Genomic DNA, 17,998 nt, shown 5'->3' on the forward strand with positions numbered 1-17,998 from the left:
GCCACTTGTCTGTAGCTGTCGTAGTTAAGGAGACAGCATCAAGAGACGTTTTCGTGCCGTGACCAGGTTTCGAACCTGGGCTTTCCGTAACCACTAAAGTATCGTAGCTGTACCTGTCAGGCGGAGCTAGAATGCTCCATGTAACAAACATATGTGAGCTCAAGTACAAACTGCGGCCTGCGGAACACGAGTGAAAAACCAAGAAAGCACTGTGATTTCGAGTACTCGTGCACTATCGTCAATGCAACGGCAGCAAGGAAAAACTTTCAAAATTGCCGTGACCAGGATTCGAACCTGGGTTATTGCGGCCACAACGCAATGTCCTAACCACTAGACGATCACGGCCACGGAGGCGCCCCCGAAAGCAGCTGGCTGGAATGCAAGTGTCGATACACAGCAAAGCCTAGGCCAAGGTGTACGCCACAGCAGTGGCAGACACGGTCTCCATCACATGCATACGAGCAGATGAACGTGCCTGCGCTGTCGGGACACTAACTACAGTGGTTAGCTGCATTCACCTCCGTGGCAATGTCTTGCAGTCCTCCAAGCCTCTTGACTACAGACATGTGACTCGATAACAAGTGGACAGACACAGCATCTCTCTCGCCGTCGGGTGTTGCCACGAATCATACTTAACGTGGCTTTCTGCACGCGTCAGCGTAGCGTCAGTCGAGCAAAGTCGAGACAAGTCGCATAAGAGGAGCAACAAAAACGCGCATTTCCGGTACCGGGAATCGAACCCGGGCCTCCTGGGTGAGAGCCAGGTATCCTAGCCACTAGACTACACCGGATTACAACGCCAGTGCTCCTCCAGCGAACGCAGCAACCACCCACGATTAACTGACGACAACTGTAAAAAATCCACTCTCGCACGCTATAGAGCGGCATGCTCTGGACGCATATCGTGGAGACGAACGCCAGCAGTGATGAGAGCAAAAGGCGCCTACAAATCCTGCCGTTGCACCACGTACTGTTCTACGACACTTCACGAAGCAGACGCTCACGCCTTGTTGTGCTGTTTCCTTTGCGGGCAATGAGTGCATGTGACTTCGATGCAGGAAACATTACACGTTTGGCAGCAGTGGGATTCGAACCCACGCCTCCGAAGAGACTTGTGCCTGAAACCAGCGCCTGAGACCGCTCGGCCACGCTACCTACGCAACACGCGCGTCACATGAGCTGCGTCCTACTCCACGAGAACACACAGCAACGGCACAAAAATGAGACGCCAAAATTGGCAACGGTGGGATTCGAACCCACGCCTCAGAAAAGACTGGTGCCTAAAACCAGCGCCTTAGACCGCTCGGCCACGTTACCCTTGCAAGAGCGGCGGCAAAACGTTCCCTTTGTACTACAAAGATCACTTCGAAATGGAAGTATCTTGGCAATCGCCGTGCCATGTATTTTCACTGCTCTCCCACTGGAAGCGTCTCTTTAGGCCACCCACAACAAGAAAATGCCGTGCCCGCCATATGGTAGCGACGCCACTTGTCTGTAGCTGTCGTAGTTAAGGAGACAGCATCAAGAGACGTTTTCGTGCCGTGACCAGGTTTCGAACCTGGGCTTTCCGTAACCACTAAAGTATCGTAGCTGTACCTGTCAGGCGGAGCTAGAATGCTCCATGTAACAAACATATGTGAGCTCAAGTACAAACTGCGGCCTGCGGAACACGAGTGAAAAACCAAGAAAGCACTGTGATTTCGAGTACTCGTGCACTATCGTCAATGCAACGGCAGCAAGGAAAAACTTTCAAAATTGCCGTGACCAGGATTCGAACCTGGGTTATTGCGGCCACAACGCAATGTCCTAACCACTAGACGATCACGGCCACGGAGGCGCCCCCGAAAGCAGCTGGCTGGAATGCAAGTGTCGATACACAGCAAAGCCTAGGCCAAGGTGTACGCCACAGCAGTGGCAGACACGGTCTCCATCACATGCATACGAGCAGATGAACGTGCCTGCGCTGTCGGGACACTAACTACAGTGGTTAGCTGCATTCACCTCCGTGGCAATGTCTTGCAGTCCTCCAAGCCTCTTGACTACAGACATGTGACTCGATAACAAGTGGACAGACACAGCATCTCTCTCGCCGTCGGGTGTTGCCACGAATCATACTTAACGTGGCTTTCTGCACGCGTCAGCGTAGCGTCAGTCGAGCAAAGTCGAGACAAGTCGCATAAGAGGAGCAACAAAAACGCGCATTTCCGGTACCGGGAATCGAACCCGGGCCTCCTGGGTGAGAGCCAGGTATCCTAGCCACTAGACTACACCGGATTACAACGCCAGTGCTCCTCCAGCGAACGCAGCAACCACCCACGATTAACTGACGACAACTGTAAAAAATCCACTCTCGCACGCTATAGAGCGGCATGCTCTGGACGCATATCGTGGAGACGAACGCCAGCAGTGATGAGAGCAAAAGGCGCCTACAAATCCTGCCGTTGCACCACGTACTGTTCTACGACACTTCACGAAGCAGACGCTCACGCCTTGTTGTGCTGTTTCCTTTGCGGGCAATGAGTGCATGTGACTTCGATGCAGGAAACATTACACGTTTGGCAGCAGTGGGATTCGAACCCACGCCTCCGAAGAGACTTGTGCCTGAAACCAGCGCCTGAGACCGCTCGGCCACGCTACCTACGCAACACGCGCGTCACATGAGCTGCGTCCTACTCCACGAGAACACACAGCAACGGCACAAAAATGAGACGCCAAAATTGGCAACGGTGGGATTCGAACCCACGCCTCAGAAAAGACTGGTGCCTAAAACCAGCGCCTTAGACCGCTCGGCCACGTTACCCTTGCAAGAGCGGCGGCAAAACGTTTCCTTTGTACTACAAAGATCACTTCGAAATGGAAGTATCTTGGCAATCGCCGTGCCATGTATTTTCACTGCTCTCCCACTGGAAGCGTCTCTTTAGGCCACCCACAACAAGAAAATGCCGTGCCCGCCATATGGTAGCGACGCCACTTGTCTGTAGCTGTCGTAGTTAAGGAGACAGCATCAAGAGACGTTTTCGTGCCGTGACCAGGTTTCGAACCTGGGCTTTCCGTAACCACTAAAGTATCGTAGCTGTACCTGTCAGGCGGAGCTAGAATGCTCCATGTAACAAACATATGTGAGCTCAAGTACAAACTGCGGCCTGCGGAACACGAGTGAAAAACCAAGAAAGCACTGTGATTTCGAGTACTCGTGCACTATCGTCAATGCAACGGCAGCAAGGAAAAACTTTCAAAATTGCCGTGACCAGGATTCGAACCTGGGTTATTGCGGCCACAACGCAATGTCCTAACCACTAGACGATCACGGCCACGGAGGCGCCCCCGAAAGCAGCTGGCTGGAATGCAAGTGTCGATACACAGCAAAGCCTAGGCCAAGGTGTACGCCACAGCAGTGGCAGACACGGTCTCCATCACATGCATACGAGCAGATGAACGTGCCTGCGCTGTCGGGACACTAACTACAGTGGTTAGCTGCATTCACCTCCGTGGCAATGTCTTGCAGTCCTCCAAGCCTCTTGACTACAGACATGTGACTCGATAACAAGTGGACAGACACAGCATCTCTCTCGCCGTCGGGTGTTGCCACGAATCATACTTAACGTGGCTTTCTGCACGCGTCAGCGTAGCGTCAGTCGAGCAAAGTCGAGACAAGTCGCATAAGAGGAGCAACAAAAACGCGCATTTCCGGTACCGGGAATCGAACCCGGGCCTCCTGGGTGAGAGCCAGGTATCCTAGCCACTAGACTACACCGGATTACAACGCCAGTGCTCCTCCAGCGAACGCAGCAACCACCCACGATTAACTGACGACAACTGTAAAAAATCCACTCTCGCACGCTGTAGAGCGGCATGCTCTGGACGCATATCGTGGAGACGAACGCCAGCAGTGATGAGAGCAAAAGGCGCCTACAAATCCTGCCGTTGCACCACGTACTGTTCTACGACACTTCACGAAGCAGACGCTCACGCCTTGTTGTGCTGTTTCCTTTGCGGGCAATGAGTGCATGTGACTTCGATGCAGGAAACATTACACGTTTGGCAGCAGTGGGATTCGAACCCACGCCTCCGAAGAGACTTGTGCCTGAAACCAGCGCCTGAGACCGCTCGGCCACGCTACCTACGCAACACGCGCGTCACATGAGCTGCGACCTACTCCACGAGAACACACAGCAACGGCACAAAAATGAGACGCCAAAATTGGCAACGGTGGGATTCGAACCCACGCCTCAGAAAAGACTGGTGCCTAAAACCAGCGCCTTAGACCGCTCGGCCACGTTACCCTTGCAAGAGCGGCGGCAAAACGTTCCCTTTGTACTACAAAGATCACTTCGAAATGGAAGTATCTTGGCAATCGCCGTGCCATGTATTTTCACTGCTCTCCCACTGGAAGCGTCTCTTTAGGCCACCCACAACAAGAAAATGCCGTGCCCGCCATATGGTAGCGACGCCACTTGTCTGTAGCTGTCGTAGTTAAGGAGACAGCATCAAGAGACGTTTTCGTGCCGTGACCAGGTTTCGAACCTGGGCTTTCCGTAACCACTAAAGTATCGTAGCTGTACCTGTCAGGCGGAGCTAGAATGCTCCATGTAACAAACATATGTGAGCTCAAGTACAAACTGCGGCCTGCGGAACACGAGTGAAAAACCAAGAAAGCACTGTGATTTCGAGTACTCGTGCACTATCGTCAATGCAACGGCAGCAAGGAAAAACTTTCAAAATTGCCGTGACCAGGATTCGAACCTGGGTTATTGCGGCCACAACGCAATGTCCTAACCACTAGACGATCACGGCCACGGAGGCGCCCCCGAAAGCAGCTGGCTGGAATGCAAGTGTCGATACACAGCAAAGCCTAGGCCAAGGTGTACGCCACAGCAGTGGCAGACACGGTCTCCATCACATGCATACGAGCAGATGAACGTGCCTGCGCTGTCGGGACACTAACTACAGTGGTTAGCTGCATTCACCTCCGTGGCAATGTCTTGCAGTCCTCCAAGCCTCTTGACTACAGACATGTGACTCGATAACAAGTGGACAGACACAGCATCTCTCTCGCCGTCGGGTGTTGCCACGAATCATACTTAACGTGGCTTTCTGCACGCGTCAGCGTAGCGTCAGTCGAGCAAAGTCGAGACAAGTCGCATAAGAGGAGCAACAAAAACGCGCATTTCCGGTACCGGGAATCGAACCCGGGCCTCCTGGGTGAGAGCCAGGTATCCTAGCCACTAGACTACACCGGATTACAACGCCAGTGCTCCTCCAGCGAACGCAGCAACCACCCACGATTAACTGACGACAACTGTAAAAAATCCACTCTCGCACGCTGTAGAGCGGCATGCTCTGGACGCATATCGTGGAGACGAACGCCAGCAGTGATGAGAGCAAAAGGCGCCTACAAATCCTGCCGTTGCACCACGTACTGTTCTACGACACTTCACGAAGCAGACGCTCACGCCTTGTTGTGCTGTTTCCTTTGCGGGCAATGAGTGCATGTGACTTCGATGCAGGAAACATTACACGTTTGGCAGCAGTGGGATTCGAACCCACGCCTCCGAAGAGACTTGTGCCTGAAACCAGCGCCTGAGACCGCTCGGCCACGCTACCTACGCAACACGCGCGTCACATGAGCTGCGACCTACTCCACGAGAACACACAGCAACGGCACAAAAATGAGACGCCAAAATTGGCAACGGTGGGATTCGAACCCACGCCTCAGAAAAGACTGGTGCCTAAAACCAGCGCCTTAGACCGCTCGGCCACGTTACCCTTGCAAGAGCGGCGGCAAAACGTTCCCTTTGTACTACAAAGATCACTTCGAAATGGAAGTATCTTGGCAATCGCCGTGCCATGTATTTTCACTGCTCTCCCACTGGAAGCGTCTCTTTAGGCCACCCACAACAAGAAAATGCCGTGCCCGCCATATGGTAGCGACGCCACTTGTCTGTAGCTGTCGTAGTTAAGGAGACAGCATCAAGAGACGTTTTCGTGCCGTGACCAGGTTTCGAACCTGGGCTTTCCGTAACCACTAAAGTATCGTAGCTGTACCTGTCAGGCGGAGCTAGAATGCTCCATGTAACAAACATATGTGAGCTCAAGTACAAACTGCGGCCTGCGGAACACGAGTGAAAAACCAAGAAAGCACTGTGATTTCGAGTACTCGTGCACTATCGTCAATGCAACGGCAGCAAGGAAAAACTTTCAAAATTGCCGTGACCAGGATTCGAACCTGGGTTATTGCGGCCACAACGCAATGTCCTAACCACTAGACGATCACGGCCACGGAGGCGCCCCCGAAAGCAGCTGGCTGGAATGCAAGTGTCGATACACAGCAAAGCCTAGGCCAAGGTGTACGCCACAGCAGTGGCAGACACGGTCTCCATCACATGCATACGAGCAGATGAACGTGCCTGCGCTGTCGGGACACTAACTACAGTGGTTAGCTGCATTCACCTCCGTGGCAATGTCTTGCAGTCCTCCAAGCCTCTTGACTACAGACATGTGACTCGATAACAAGTGGACAGACACAGCATCTCTCTCGCCGTCGGGTGTTGCCACGAATCATACTTAACGTGGCTTTCTGCACGCGTCAGCGTAGCGTCAGTCGAGCAAAGTCGAGACAAGTCGCATAAGAGGAGCAACAAAAACGCGCATTTCCGGTACCGGGAATCGAACCCGGGCCTCCTGGGTGAGAGCCAGGTATCCTAGCCACTAGACTACACCGGATTACAACGCCAGTGCTCCTCCAGCGAACGCAGCAACCACCCACGATTAACTGACGACAACTGTAAAAAATCCACTCTCGCACGCTATAGAGCGGCATGCTCTGGACGCATATCGTGGAGACGAACGCCAGCAGTGATGAGAGCAAAAGGCGCCTACAAATCCTGCCGTTGCACCACGTACTGTTCTACGACACTTCACGAAGCAGACGCTCACGCCTTGTTGTGCTGTTTCCTTTGCGGGCAATGAGTGCATGTGACTTCGATGCAGGAAACATTACACGTTTGGCAGCAGTGGGATTCGAACCCACGCCTCCGAAGAGACTTGTGCCTGAAACCAGCGCCTGAGACCGCTCGGCCACGCTACCTACGCAACACGCGCGTCACATGAGCTGCGTCCTACTCCACGAGAACACACAGCAACGGCACAAAAATGAGACGCCAAAATTGGCAACGGTGGGATTCGAACCCACGCCTCAGAAAAGACTGGTGCCTAAAACCAGCGCCTTAGACCGCTCGGCCACGTTACCCTTGCAAGAGCGGCGGCAAAACGTTCCCTTTGTACTACAAAGATCACTTCGAAATGGAAGTATCTTGGCAATCGCCGTGCCATGTATTTTCACTGCTCTCCCACTGGAAGCGTCTCTTTAGGCCACCCACAACAAGAAAATGCCGTGCCCGCCATATGGTAGCGACGCCACTTGTCTGTAGCTGTCGTAGTTAAGGAGACAGCATCAAGAGACGTTTTCGTGCCGTGACCAGGTTTCGAACCTGGGCTTTCCGTAACCACTAAAGTATCGTAGCTGTACCTGTCAGGCGGAGCTAGAATGCTCCATGTAACAAACATATGTGAGCTCAAGTACAAACTGCGGCCTGCGGAACACGAGTGAAAAACCAAGAAAGCACTGTGATTTCGAGTACTCGTGCACTATCGTCAATGCAACGGCAGCAAGGAAAAACTTTCAAAATTGCCGTGACCAGGATTCGAACCTGGGTTATTGCGGCCACAACGCAATGTCCTAACCACTAGACGATCACGGCCACGGAGGCGCCCCCGAAAGCAGCTGGCTGGAATGCAAGTGTCGATACACAGCAAAGCCTAGGCCAAGGTGTACGCCACAGCAGTGGCAGACACGGTCTCCATCACATGCATACGAGCAGATGAACGTGCCTGCGCTGTCGGGACACTAACTACAGTGGTTAGCTGCATTCACCTCCGTGGCAATGTCTTGCAGTCCTCCAAGCCTCTTGACTACAGACATGTGACTCGATAACAAGTGGACAGACACAGCATCTCTCTCGCCGTCGGGTGTTGCCACGAATCATACTTAACGTGGCTTTCTGCACGCGTCAGCGTAGCGTCAGTCGAGCAAAGTCGAGACAAGTCGCATAAGAGGAGCAACAAAAACGCGCATTTCCGGTACCGGGAATCGAACCCGGGCCTCCTGGGTGAGAGCCAGGTATCCTAGCCACTAGACTACACCGGATTACAACGCCAGTGCTCCTCCAGCGAACGCAGCAACCACCCACGATTAACTGACGACAACTGTAAAAAATCCACTCTCGCACGCTATAGAGCGGCATGCTCTGGACGCATATCGTGGAGACGAACGCCAGCAGTGATGAGAGCAAAAGGCGCCTACAAATCCTGCCGTTGCACCACGTACTGTTCTACGACACTTCACGAAGCAGACGCTCACGCCTTGTTGTGCTGTTTCCTTTGCGGGCAATGAGTGCATGTGACTTCGATGCAGGAAACATTACACGTTTGGCAGCAGTGGGATTCGAACCCACGCCTCCGAAGAGACTTGTGCCTGAAACCAGCGCCTGAGACCGCTCGGCCACGCTACCTACGCAACACGCGCGTCACATGAGCTGCGTCCTACTCCACGAGAACACACAGCAACGGCACAAAAATGAGACGCCAAAATTGGCAACGGTGGGATTCGAACCCACGCCTCAGAAAAGACTGGTGCCTAAAACCAGCGCCTTAGACCGCTCGGCCACGTTACCCTTGCAAGAGCGGCGGCAAAACGTTCCCTTTGTACTACAAAGATCACTTCGAAATGGAAGTATCTTGGCAATCGCCGTGCCATGTATTTTCACTGCTCTCCCACTGGAAGCGTCTCTTTAGGCCACCCACAACAAGAAAATGCCGTGCCCGCCATATGGTAGCGACGCCACTTGTCTGTAGCTGTCGTAGTTAAGGAGACAGCATCAAGAGACGTTTTCGTGCCGTGACCAGGTTTCGAACCTGGGCTTTCCGTAACCACTAAAGTATCGTAGCTGTACCTGTCAGGCGGAGCTAGAATGCTCCATGTAACAAACATATGTGAGCTCAAGTACAAACTGCGGCCTGCGGAACACGAGTGAAAAACCAAGAAAGCACTGTGATTTCGAGTACTCGTGCACTATCGTCAATGCAACGGCAGCAAGGAAAAACTTTCAAAATTGCCGTGACCAGGATTCGAACCTGGGTTATTGCGGCCACAACGCAATGTCCTAACCACTAGACGATCACGGCCACGGAGGCGCCCCCGAAAGCAGCTGGCTGGAATGCAAGTGTCGATACACAGCAAAGCCTAGGCCAAGGTGTACGCCACAGCAGTGGCAGACACGGTCTCCATCACATGCATACGAGCAGATGAACGTGCCTGCGCTGTCGGGACACTAACTACAGTGGTTAGCTGCATTCACCTCCGTGGCAATGTCTTGCAGTCCTCCAAGCCTCTTGACTACAGACATGTGACTCGATAACAAGTGGACAGACACAGCATCTCTCTCGCCGTCGGGTGTTGCCACGAATCATACTTAACGTGGCTTTCTGCACGCGTCAGCGTAGCGTCAGTCGAGCAAAGTCGAGACAAGTCGCATAAGAGGAGCAACAAAAACGCGCATTTCCGGTACCGGGAATCGAACCCGGGCCTCCTGGGTGAGAGCCAGGTATCCTAGCCACTAGACTACACCGGATTACAACGCCAGTGCTCCTCCAGCGAACGCAGCAACCACCCACGATTAACTGACGACAACTGTAAAAAATCCACTCTCGCACGCTATAGAGCGGCATGCTCTGGACGCATATCGTGGAGACGAACGCCAGCAGTGATGAGAGCAAAAGGCGCCTACAAATCCTGCCGTTGCACCACGTACTGTTCTACGACACTTCACGAAGCAGACGCTCACGCCTTGTTGTGCTGTTTCCTTTGCGGGCAATGAGTGCATGTGACTTCGATGCAGGAAACATTACACGTTTGGCAGCAGTGGGATTCGAACCCACGCCTCCGAAGAGACTTGTGCCTGAAACCAGCGCCTGAGACCGCTCGGCCACGCTACCTACGCAACACGCGCGTCACATGAGCTGCGTCCTACTCCACGAGAACACACAGCAACGGCACAAAAATGAGACGCCAAAATTGGCAACGGTGGGATTCGAACCCACGCCTCAGAAAAGACTGGTGCCTAAAACCAGCGCCTTAGACCGCTCGGCCACGTTACCCTTGCAAGAGCGGCGGCAAAACGTTCCCTTTGTACTACAAAGATCACTTCGAAATGGAAGTATCTTGGCAATCGCCGTGCCATGTATTTTCACTGCTCTCCCACTGGAAGCGTCTCTTTAGGCCACCCACAACAAGAAAATGCCGTGCCCGCCATATGGTAGCGACGCCACTTGTCTGTAGCTGTCGTAGTTAAGGAGACAGCATCAAGAGACGTTTTCGTGCCGTGACCAGGTTTCGAACCTGGGCTTTCCGTAACCACTAAAGTATCGTAGCTGTACCTGTCAGGCGGAGCTAGAATGCTCCATGTAACAAACATATGTGAGCTCAAGTACAAACTGCGGCCTGCGGAACACGAAAAACCAAGAAAGCACTGTGATTTCGAGTACTCGTGCACTATCGTCAATGCCAACGGCAGCAAGGAAAACACTTTCAAAATTGCCGTGACCAGGATTCGAACCTGGGGTTATTGCGGCCACAACGCAATGTCCTAACCACTAGACGATCACGGCCACGGAGGCGCCCCCGAAAGCAGCTGGCTGGAATGCAAGTGTCGATACACAGCAAAGCCTAGGCCAAGGTGTGACGCCACAGCAGTGGCAGACACGGTCTCCATCACATGCATACGAGCAGATGAACGTGCTGCGCTGTCGGGACACTAACTACAGTGGTTAGCTGCATTCACCTCCGTGGGCAATGTCTTGCAGTCCTCCAAGCCTCTTGACTACAGACATGTGACTCGATAACAAGTGGACAGACACAGCATCTCTCTCGCCGTCGGGTGTTGCCACGAATCATACTTAACGTGGCTTTCTGCACGCGTCAGCGTAGCGTCAGTCGAGCAAAGTCGAGACAAGTCGCATAAGAGGAGCAACAAAAACGCGCCATTTCCGGTACCGGCGGAATCGAACCCGGGCCTCCTGGGTGAGAGCCAGGTATCCTAGCCACTAGACTACACCGGATTACAACGCCAGTGCTCCTCCAGCGAACGCAGCAACCCACCCACGATTAACTGACGACAACTGTAAAAAATCCACGCTCTCGCACGCTGTAGAGCGGCATGCTCTGGGACGCATATCGTGGAGACGAACGCCAGCAGTGATGAGAGCAAAAGGCGCCTACAGATCCTGCCGGTTGCACCCACGTACTGTTCTACGACACTTCACGAAGCAGACGCTCACGCCTTGTTGTGCTGTTTCCTTTGCGGGCAAATGAGTGCATGTGACTTCGATGCAGGAAACATTACACGTTTGGCAGCAGTGGGATTCGAACCCACGCCTCCGAAGAGACTTGTGCCTGAAACCAGCGCCTGAGACCGCTCGGCCACGCTACCTACGCAACACGCGCGTCACATGAGCTGCGACCTACTCCACGAGAACACACAGCAACGGCACAAAAATGAGACGCCAAAATTGGCAACGGTGGGATTCGAACCCACGCCTCAGAAAAGACTGGTGCCTAAAACCAGCGCCTTAGACCGCTCGGCCACGTTACCCTTGCAAGAGCGGCGGCAAAACGTTCCCTTTGTACTACAAAGATCACTCTTCGAAATGGAAGTATCTTGGCAATCGCCGTGCCATGTATTTTCACTGCTCTCCCACTGGAAGCGTCTCTTTAGGCCACCCACAACAAGAGAAAATGCCGTGCCCGCCATATGGGCTAGCGACGCCACTTGTCTGTAGCTGTCGTAGTTAAGGAGACAGCATCAAGAGACGTTTTCGTGCCGACCAGGTTTCGAACCTGGGCTTTCCGTAACCACTAAAGTATCGTAGCTGTACCTGTCAGGCGGAGCTAGAATGCTCCATGTAACAAACATATGTGAGCTCAAGTACAAACTGGCGCTGCGGAACACGAGCTGAAAAACCCAAGAAAGCACTGTGATTTCGAGTACTCGTGCACTATCGTCAATGCAACGGCAGCAAGGAAAAACTTTCAAAATTGCCGTGACCAGGATTCGAACCTGGGTTATTGCGGCCACAACGCAATGTCCTAACCACTAGACGATCACTGGCCACGGAGGCGCCCCCGAAAGCAGCTGGCTGGGAATGCAAGTGTCGGATACACAGCAAAGCCTAGGCCAAGGTGTACGCCACAGCAGTGCAGACACGGTCTCCATCACATGCATACGAGCAGATGAACGTGCCTGCGCTGTCGGGACACTAACTACAGTGGTTAGCTGCATTCACCTCCGTGGCAATGTCTTGCAGTCCTCCAAGCCTCTTGACTACAGACATGTGACTCGATAACAAGTGGACAGACACAGCATCTCTCTCGCCGTCGGGTGTTGCCACGAATCATACTTAACGTGGCTTTCTGCACGCGTCAGCGTAGCGTCAGTCGAGCAAAGTCGAGACAAGTCGCACTAAGAGGAGCAACAAAAACGCGCATTTCCGGTACCGGGAATCGAACCCGGGCCTCCTGGGTGAGAGCCAGGCTATCCTAGCCACTAGACTACACCGGATTACAACGCCAGTGCTCCTCCAGCGAACGCAGCAACCACCCACGATTAACTGACGACAACTGTAAAAAATCCACTTCTCGCACGCTGTAGAGCGGCATGCTCTGGACGCATATCGTGGAGACGAACGCCAGCAGTGATGAGAGCAAAAGGCGCCTACAAATCCTGCCGTTGCACCACGTACTGTTCTACGACACTTCACGAAGCAGACGCTCACGCCTTGTTGTGCTGTTTCCTTTGCGGGCAATGAGTGCATGTGACTTCGATGCAGGAAACATTACACGTTTGGCAGCAGTGGGATTCGAACCCACGCCTCCGAAGAGACTTGTGCCTGAAACCAGCGCCTGAGACCGCTCGGCCACGCTACCTACGCAACACGCGCGTCACATGAGCTGCGACCTACTCCACGAGAACACACAGCAACGGCACAAAAATGAGACGCCAAAATTGGCAACGGGTGGGATTCGAACCCACGCCTCAGAAAAGACTGGTGCCTAAAACCAGCGCCTTAGACCGCTCGGCCCCACGTTACCCTTGCAAGAGCGGCGGCAAAACGTTCCCTTTGTACTACAAAGATCACTTCGAAATGGAAGTATCTTGGCAATCGCCGTGCCATGTATTTTCACTGCTCTCCCACTGGAAGCGTCTCTTTAGGCCACCCACAACAAGAAAATGCCGTGCCCGCCATATGGTAGCGACGCCACTTGTCTGTAGCTGTCGTAGTTAAGGAGACAGCATCAAGAGACGTTTTCGTGCCGTGACCAGGTTTCGAACCTGGGCTTTCCGTAACCACTAAAGTATCGTAGCTGTACCTGTCAGGCGGAGCCTAGAATGCTCCATGTAAACAAACATATGTGAGCTCAAGTACAAACTGCGGCCTGCGGAAACACGAGTGAAAAACCAAGAAAGCACTGTGATTTCGAGTACTCGTGCACTATCGTCAATTGCAACGGCAGCAAGGAAAAACTTTCAAAATTGCCGTGACAGGATTCGAACCTGGGTTATTGCGGCCACAACGCAATGTCCTAACCACTAGACGATCACGGCCACGGAGGCGCCCCCGAAAGCAGCTGGCTGGAATGCAAGTGTCGATACACAGCAAAGCCTAGGCCAAGGTGTACGCCACAGCAGTGGCAGACACGGTCTCCATCACATGCATACGAGCAGATGAACGTGCCTGCGCTGTCGGGACACTAACTACAGTGGTTAGCTGCATTCACCTCCGTGGCAATGTCTTGCAGTCCTCCAAGCCTCTTGACTACAGACATGTGACTCGATAACAAGTGGACAGACACAGCATCTCTCTCGCCGTCGGGTGTTGCCAACGAAATCATACTTAACGTGGCTTTTCTGCACGCGTCAGCGTAGCGTCAGTCGAGCAAAGTCGAGACAAGTCGCATAAGAGGAGCAACAAAAACGCGCATTTCCGGTACCGGGAATCGAACCCGGGCCTCCTGGGTGAGAGCCCAGGTATCCTAGCCACTAGACTACACCGGATTACAACGCCAGTGCTCCTCCAGCGAACGCAGCAACCACCCACGATTAAACTGACGACAACTGTAAAAAATCCACTCTCGCACGCTGTAGAGCGCATGCTCTGGACGCATATCGTGGAGACGAACGCCAGCAGTGATGAGAGCAAAAGGCGCCTACAAATCCTGCCGTTGCACCACGTACTGTTCTACGACACTTCACGAAGCAGACGCTCACGCCTTGTTGTGCTGTTTCCTTTGCGGGCAATGAGTGCATGTGACTCGATGCAGGAAACATTACACGTTTGGCAGCAGTGGGATTCGAACCCACGCCTCCGAAGAGACTTGTGCCTGAAACCAGCGCCTGAGACCGCTCGGCCACGCTACCTACGCAACACGCGCGTCACATGAGCTGCGACCTACTCCACGAGAACACACAGCAACGGCACAAAAATGAGACGCCAAAATTGGCAACGGTGGGATTCGAACCCACGCCTCAGAAAAGACTGGTGCCTAAAACCAGCGCCTTAGACCGCTCGGCCACGTTACCCTTGCAAGAGCGGCGGCAAAACACGTTCCCTTTGTACTACAAAGATCACTTCGAAACTGGAAGTATCTTGGCAATCCGCCGTGCCATGTATTTTCACTGCTCTCCCACTGAAGCGTCCTCTTTAGGCCACCCACAACAAGAAAATGCCGTGCCCGCCATATGGTAGCGACGCCACTTGTCTGTAGCTGTCGTAGTTAAGGAGACAGCATCAAGAGACGTTTTCGTGCCGTGACCAGGTTTCGAACCTGGGCTTTCCGTAACCACTAAAGTATCGTAGCTGTACCTGTCAGGCGGAGCTAGAATGCTCCCATGTAACAAACATATGTGAGCTCAAGTACAAACTGCGGCCTGCGGAACACGAGTGAAAAACCAAGAAAGCACTGTGATTTCGAGTACTCGTGCACTATCGTCAATGCAACGGCAGCAAGGAAAAACTTTCAAAATTGCCGTGACCAGGATTCGAACCTGGGTTATTGCGGCCACAACGCAATGTCCTAACCACTAGACGATCACGGCCACGGAGGCGCCCCCGAAAGCAGCTGGCTGGAATGCAAGTGTCGATACCACAGCAAAAGCCTAGGCCAAGGTGTACGCCACAGCAGTGGCAGACACGGTCTCCATCACATGCATACGAGCAGATGAACGTGCCTGCGCTGTCGGGACACTAACTACAGTGGTTAGCTGCATTCACCTCCGTGGCAATGTCTTGCAGTCCTCCAAGCCTCTTGACTACAGACATGTGACTCGATAACAAGTGGACAGACACAGCATCTCTCGCCGTCGGGTGTTGCCACGAATCATACTTAACGTGGCTTTCTGCACGCGTCAGCGTAGCGTCAATCATACTTAACGTGGCTTTCTGCACGCGTCAGCGTAGCGTCAGTCGAGCAAAGTCGAGACAAGTCGCATAAGAGGAGCAACAAAAACGCGCATTTCCGGTACCGGGAATCGAACCCGGGCCTCCTGGGTGAGAGCCAGGTATCCTAGCCACTAGACTACACCGGATTACAACGCCAGTGCTCCTCCAGCGAACGCAGCAACCACCCACGATTAACTGACGACAACTGTAAAAAATCCACTCTCGCACGCTGTAGAGCGGCATGCTCTGGACGCATATCGTGGAGACGAACGCCAGCAGTGATGAGAGCAAAAGGCGCCTACAAATCCTGCCGTTGCACCACGTACTGTTCTACGACACTTCACGAAGCAGACGCTCACGCCTTGTTGTGCTGTTTCCTTTGCGGGCAATGAGTGCATGTGACTTCGATGCAGGAAACATTACACGTTTGGCAGCAGTGGGATTCGAACCCACGCCTCCGAAGAGACTTGTGCCTGAAACCAGCGCCTGAGACCGCTCGGCCACGCTACCTACGCAACACGCGCGTCACATGAGCTGCGACCTACTCCACGAGAACACACAGCAACGGCACAAAAATGAGACGCCAAAATTGGCAACGGTGGGATTCGAACCCACGCCTCAGAAAAGACTGGTGCCTAAAACCAGCGCCTTAGACCGCTCGGCCACGTTACCCTTGCAAGAGCGGCGGCAAAACGTTCCCTTTGTACTACAAAGATCACTTCGAAATGGAAGTATCTTGGCAATCGCCGTGCCATGTATTTTCACTGCTCTCCCACTGGAAGCGTCTCTTTAGGCCACCCACAACAAGAAAATGCCGTGCCCGCCATATGGTAGCGACGCCACTTGTCTGTAGCTGTCGTAGTTAAGGAGACAGCATCAAGAGACGTTTTCGTGCCGTGACCAGGTTTCGAACCTGGGCTTTCCGTAACCACTAAAGTATCGTAGCTGTACCTGTCAGGCGGAGCTAGAATGCTCCATGTAACAAACATATGTGAGCTCAAGTACAAACTGCGGCCTGCGGAACACGAGTGAAAAACCAAGAAAGCACTGTGATTTCGAGTACTCGTGCACTATCGTCAATGCAACGGCAGCAAGGAAAAACTTTCAAAATTGCCGTGACCAGGATTCGAACCTGGGTTATTGCGGCCACAACGCAATGTCCTAACCACTAGACGATCACGGCCACGGAGGCGCCCCCGAAAGCAGCTGGCTGGAATGCAAGTGTCGATACACAGCAAAGCCTAGGCCAAGGTGTACGCCACAGCAGTGGCAGACACGGTCTCCATCACATGCATACGAGCAGATGAACGTGCCTGCGCTGTCGGGACACTAACTACAGTGGTTAGCTGCATTCACCTCCGTGGCAATGTCTTGCAGTCCTCCAAGCCTCTTGACTACAGACATGTGACTCGATAACAAGTGGACAGACACAGCATCTCTCTCGCCGTCGGGTGTTGCCACGAATCATACTTAACGTGGCTTTCTGCACGCGTCAGCGTAGCGTCAGTCGAGCAAAGTCGAGACAAGTCGCATAAGAGGAGCAACAAAAACGCGCATTTCCGGTACCGGGAATCGAACCCGGGCCTCCTGGGTGAGAGCCAGGTATCCTAGCCACTAGACTACACCGGATTACAACGCCAGTGCTCCTCCAGCGAACGCAGCAACCACCCACGATTAACTGACGACAACTGTAAAAAATCCACTCTCGCACGCTGTAGAGCGGCATGCTCTGGACGCATATCGTGGAGACGAACGCCAGCAGTGATGAGAGCAAAAGGCGCCTACAAATCCTGCCGTTGCACCACGTACTGTTCTACGACACTTCACGAAGCAGACGCTCACGCCTTGTTGTGCTGTTTCCTTTGCGGGCAATGAGTGCATGTGACTTCGATGCAGGAAACATTACACGTTTGGCAGCAGTGGGATTCGAACCCACGCCTCCGAAGAGACTTGTGCCTGAAACCAGCGCCTGAGACCGCTCGGCCACGCTACCTACGCAACACGCGCGTCACATGAGCTGCGACCTACTCCACGAGAACACACAGCAACGGCACAAAAATGAGACGCCAAAATTGGCAACGGTGGGATTCGAACCCACGCCTCAGAAAAGACTGGTGCCTAAAACCAGCGCCTTAGACCGCTCGGCCACGTTACCCTTGCAAGAGCGGCGGCAAAACGTTCCCTTTGTACTACAAAGATCACTTCGAAATGGAAGTATCTTGGCAATCGCCGTGCCATGTATTTTCACTGCTCTCCCACTGGAAGCGTCTCTTTAGGCCACCCACAACAAGAAAATGCCGTGCCCGCCATATGGTAGCGACGCCACTTGTCTGTAGCTGTCGTAGTTAAGGAGACAGCATCAAGAGACGTTTTCGTGCCGTGACCAGGTTTCGAACCTGGGCTTTCCGTAACCACTAAAGTATCGTAGCTGTACCTGTCAGGCGGA

General features: G+C 53.3%; 35 non-coding genes across 35 annotated transcripts; all 35 read right to left on the minus strand.

The window, feature by feature from the left end:
• Positions 1–273: 273 nt before the first annotated feature.
• Trnah-gug (transfer RNA histidin (anticodon GUG)) lies at positions 274–345 on the minus strand. The gene has a single exon. It is a non-coding gene; the product is annotated as a tRNA-His (tRNA).
• Positions 346–719: 374 nt separating this feature from the next.
• Positions 720–791, minus strand: Trnae-cuc (transfer RNA glutamic acid (anticodon CUC)). Its single transcript has one exon. It is a non-coding gene; the product is annotated as a tRNA-Glu (tRNA).
• Positions 792–1,235: 444 nt separating this feature from the next.
• Positions 1,236–1,317, minus strand: Trnal-uag (transfer RNA leucine (anticodon UAG)). The gene has a single exon. It is a non-coding gene; the product is annotated as a tRNA-Leu (tRNA).
• A 439-nt stretch (positions 1,318–1,756) lies between these two features.
• On the minus strand, positions 1,757–1,828 carry Trnah-gug (transfer RNA histidin (anticodon GUG)). Its single transcript has one exon. It is a non-coding gene; the product is annotated as a tRNA-His (tRNA).
• Positions 1,829–2,202: 374 nt separating this feature from the next.
• On the minus strand, positions 2,203–2,274 carry Trnae-cuc (transfer RNA glutamic acid (anticodon CUC)). Its single transcript has one exon. It is a non-coding gene; the product is annotated as a tRNA-Glu (tRNA).
• Positions 2,275–2,718: 444 nt separating this feature from the next.
• Positions 2,719–2,800, minus strand: Trnal-uag (transfer RNA leucine (anticodon UAG)). The gene has a single exon. It is a non-coding gene; the product is annotated as a tRNA-Leu (tRNA).
• A 439-nt stretch (positions 2,801–3,239) lies between these two features.
• Trnah-gug (transfer RNA histidin (anticodon GUG)) lies at positions 3,240–3,311 on the minus strand. Its single transcript has one exon. It is a non-coding gene; the product is annotated as a tRNA-His (tRNA).
• Positions 3,312–3,685: 374 nt separating this feature from the next.
• Trnae-cuc (transfer RNA glutamic acid (anticodon CUC)) lies at positions 3,686–3,757 on the minus strand. The gene has a single exon. It is a non-coding gene; the product is annotated as a tRNA-Glu (tRNA).
• Positions 3,758–4,201: 444 nt separating this feature from the next.
• Positions 4,202–4,283, minus strand: Trnal-uag (transfer RNA leucine (anticodon UAG)). Its single transcript has one exon. It is a non-coding gene; the product is annotated as a tRNA-Leu (tRNA).
• Positions 4,284–4,722: 439 nt separating this feature from the next.
• On the minus strand, positions 4,723–4,794 carry Trnah-gug (transfer RNA histidin (anticodon GUG)). Its single transcript has one exon. It is a non-coding gene; the product is annotated as a tRNA-His (tRNA).
• A 374-nt stretch (positions 4,795–5,168) lies between these two features.
• Trnae-cuc (transfer RNA glutamic acid (anticodon CUC)) lies at positions 5,169–5,240 on the minus strand. Its single transcript has one exon. It is a non-coding gene; the product is annotated as a tRNA-Glu (tRNA).
• Positions 5,241–5,684: 444 nt separating this feature from the next.
• Positions 5,685–5,766, minus strand: Trnal-uag (transfer RNA leucine (anticodon UAG)). The gene has a single exon. It is a non-coding gene; the product is annotated as a tRNA-Leu (tRNA).
• Positions 5,767–6,205: 439 nt separating this feature from the next.
• Positions 6,206–6,277, minus strand: Trnah-gug (transfer RNA histidin (anticodon GUG)). The gene has a single exon. It is a non-coding gene; the product is annotated as a tRNA-His (tRNA).
• Positions 6,278–6,651: 374 nt separating this feature from the next.
• On the minus strand, positions 6,652–6,723 carry Trnae-cuc (transfer RNA glutamic acid (anticodon CUC)). Its single transcript has one exon. It is a non-coding gene; the product is annotated as a tRNA-Glu (tRNA).
• A 444-nt stretch (positions 6,724–7,167) lies between these two features.
• Positions 7,168–7,249, minus strand: Trnal-uag (transfer RNA leucine (anticodon UAG)). The gene has a single exon. It is a non-coding gene; the product is annotated as a tRNA-Leu (tRNA).
• Positions 7,250–7,688: 439 nt separating this feature from the next.
• Trnah-gug (transfer RNA histidin (anticodon GUG)) lies at positions 7,689–7,760 on the minus strand. The gene has a single exon. It is a non-coding gene; the product is annotated as a tRNA-His (tRNA).
• A 374-nt stretch (positions 7,761–8,134) lies between these two features.
• Trnae-cuc (transfer RNA glutamic acid (anticodon CUC)) lies at positions 8,135–8,206 on the minus strand. The gene has a single exon. It is a non-coding gene; the product is annotated as a tRNA-Glu (tRNA).
• A 444-nt stretch (positions 8,207–8,650) lies between these two features.
• On the minus strand, positions 8,651–8,732 carry Trnal-uag (transfer RNA leucine (anticodon UAG)). Its single transcript has one exon. It is a non-coding gene; the product is annotated as a tRNA-Leu (tRNA).
• A 439-nt stretch (positions 8,733–9,171) lies between these two features.
• Positions 9,172–9,243, minus strand: Trnah-gug (transfer RNA histidin (anticodon GUG)). The gene has a single exon. It is a non-coding gene; the product is annotated as a tRNA-His (tRNA).
• Positions 9,244–9,617: 374 nt separating this feature from the next.
• Positions 9,618–9,689, minus strand: Trnae-cuc (transfer RNA glutamic acid (anticodon CUC)). The gene has a single exon. It is a non-coding gene; the product is annotated as a tRNA-Glu (tRNA).
• Positions 9,690–10,133: 444 nt separating this feature from the next.
• On the minus strand, positions 10,134–10,215 carry Trnal-uag (transfer RNA leucine (anticodon UAG)). Its single transcript has one exon. It is a non-coding gene; the product is annotated as a tRNA-Leu (tRNA).
• A 437-nt stretch (positions 10,216–10,652) lies between these two features.
• Trnah-gug (transfer RNA histidin (anticodon GUG)) lies at positions 10,653–10,725 on the minus strand. The gene has a single exon. It is a non-coding gene; the product is annotated as a tRNA-His (tRNA).
• A 376-nt stretch (positions 10,726–11,101) lies between these two features.
• On the minus strand, positions 11,102–11,175 carry Trnae-cuc (transfer RNA glutamic acid (anticodon CUC)). Its single transcript has one exon. It is a non-coding gene; the product is annotated as a tRNA-Glu (tRNA).
• Positions 11,176–11,626: 451 nt separating this feature from the next.
• Trnal-uag (transfer RNA leucine (anticodon UAG)) lies at positions 11,627–11,708 on the minus strand. The gene has a single exon. It is a non-coding gene; the product is annotated as a tRNA-Leu (tRNA).
• Positions 11,709–12,152: 444 nt separating this feature from the next.
• Trnah-gug (transfer RNA histidin (anticodon GUG)) lies at positions 12,153–12,225 on the minus strand. The gene has a single exon. It is a non-coding gene; the product is annotated as a tRNA-His (tRNA).
• Positions 12,226–12,601: 376 nt separating this feature from the next.
• Trnae-cuc (transfer RNA glutamic acid (anticodon CUC)) lies at positions 12,602–12,674 on the minus strand. The gene has a single exon. It is a non-coding gene; the product is annotated as a tRNA-Glu (tRNA).
• Positions 12,675–13,119: 445 nt separating this feature from the next.
• Positions 13,120–13,204, minus strand: Trnal-uag (transfer RNA leucine (anticodon UAG)). Its single transcript has one exon. It is a non-coding gene; the product is annotated as a tRNA-Leu (tRNA).
• An 891-nt stretch (positions 13,205–14,095) lies between these two features.
• Trnae-cuc (transfer RNA glutamic acid (anticodon CUC)) lies at positions 14,096–14,168 on the minus strand. Its single transcript has one exon. It is a non-coding gene; the product is annotated as a tRNA-Glu (tRNA).
• Positions 14,169–14,611: 443 nt separating this feature from the next.
• Positions 14,612–14,693, minus strand: Trnal-uag (transfer RNA leucine (anticodon UAG)). The gene has a single exon. It is a non-coding gene; the product is annotated as a tRNA-Leu (tRNA).
• Positions 14,694–15,137: 444 nt separating this feature from the next.
• On the minus strand, positions 15,138–15,209 carry Trnah-gug (transfer RNA histidin (anticodon GUG)). The gene has a single exon. It is a non-coding gene; the product is annotated as a tRNA-His (tRNA).
• A 417-nt stretch (positions 15,210–15,626) lies between these two features.
• Positions 15,627–15,698, minus strand: Trnae-cuc (transfer RNA glutamic acid (anticodon CUC)). Its single transcript has one exon. It is a non-coding gene; the product is annotated as a tRNA-Glu (tRNA).
• A 444-nt stretch (positions 15,699–16,142) lies between these two features.
• On the minus strand, positions 16,143–16,224 carry Trnal-uag (transfer RNA leucine (anticodon UAG)). The gene has a single exon. It is a non-coding gene; the product is annotated as a tRNA-Leu (tRNA).
• Positions 16,225–16,663: 439 nt separating this feature from the next.
• Positions 16,664–16,735, minus strand: Trnah-gug (transfer RNA histidin (anticodon GUG)). Its single transcript has one exon. It is a non-coding gene; the product is annotated as a tRNA-His (tRNA).
• Positions 16,736–17,109: 374 nt separating this feature from the next.
• Trnae-cuc (transfer RNA glutamic acid (anticodon CUC)) lies at positions 17,110–17,181 on the minus strand. Its single transcript has one exon. It is a non-coding gene; the product is annotated as a tRNA-Glu (tRNA).
• Positions 17,182–17,625: 444 nt separating this feature from the next.
• Trnal-uag (transfer RNA leucine (anticodon UAG)) lies at positions 17,626–17,707 on the minus strand. The gene has a single exon. It is a non-coding gene; the product is annotated as a tRNA-Leu (tRNA).
• Between the last annotated feature and the right edge of the window lie 291 nt (positions 17,708–17,998).

The sequence above is a fragment of the Schistocerca cancellata genome, unplaced genomic scaffold (genome assembly GCF_023864275.1).
Source record: "Schistocerca cancellata isolate TAMUIC-IGC-003103 unplaced genomic scaffold, iqSchCanc2.1 HiC_scaffold_238, whole genome shotgun sequence".
NCBI lineage: Eukaryota > Metazoa > Arthropoda > Insecta > Orthoptera > Acrididae > Schistocerca > Schistocerca cancellata.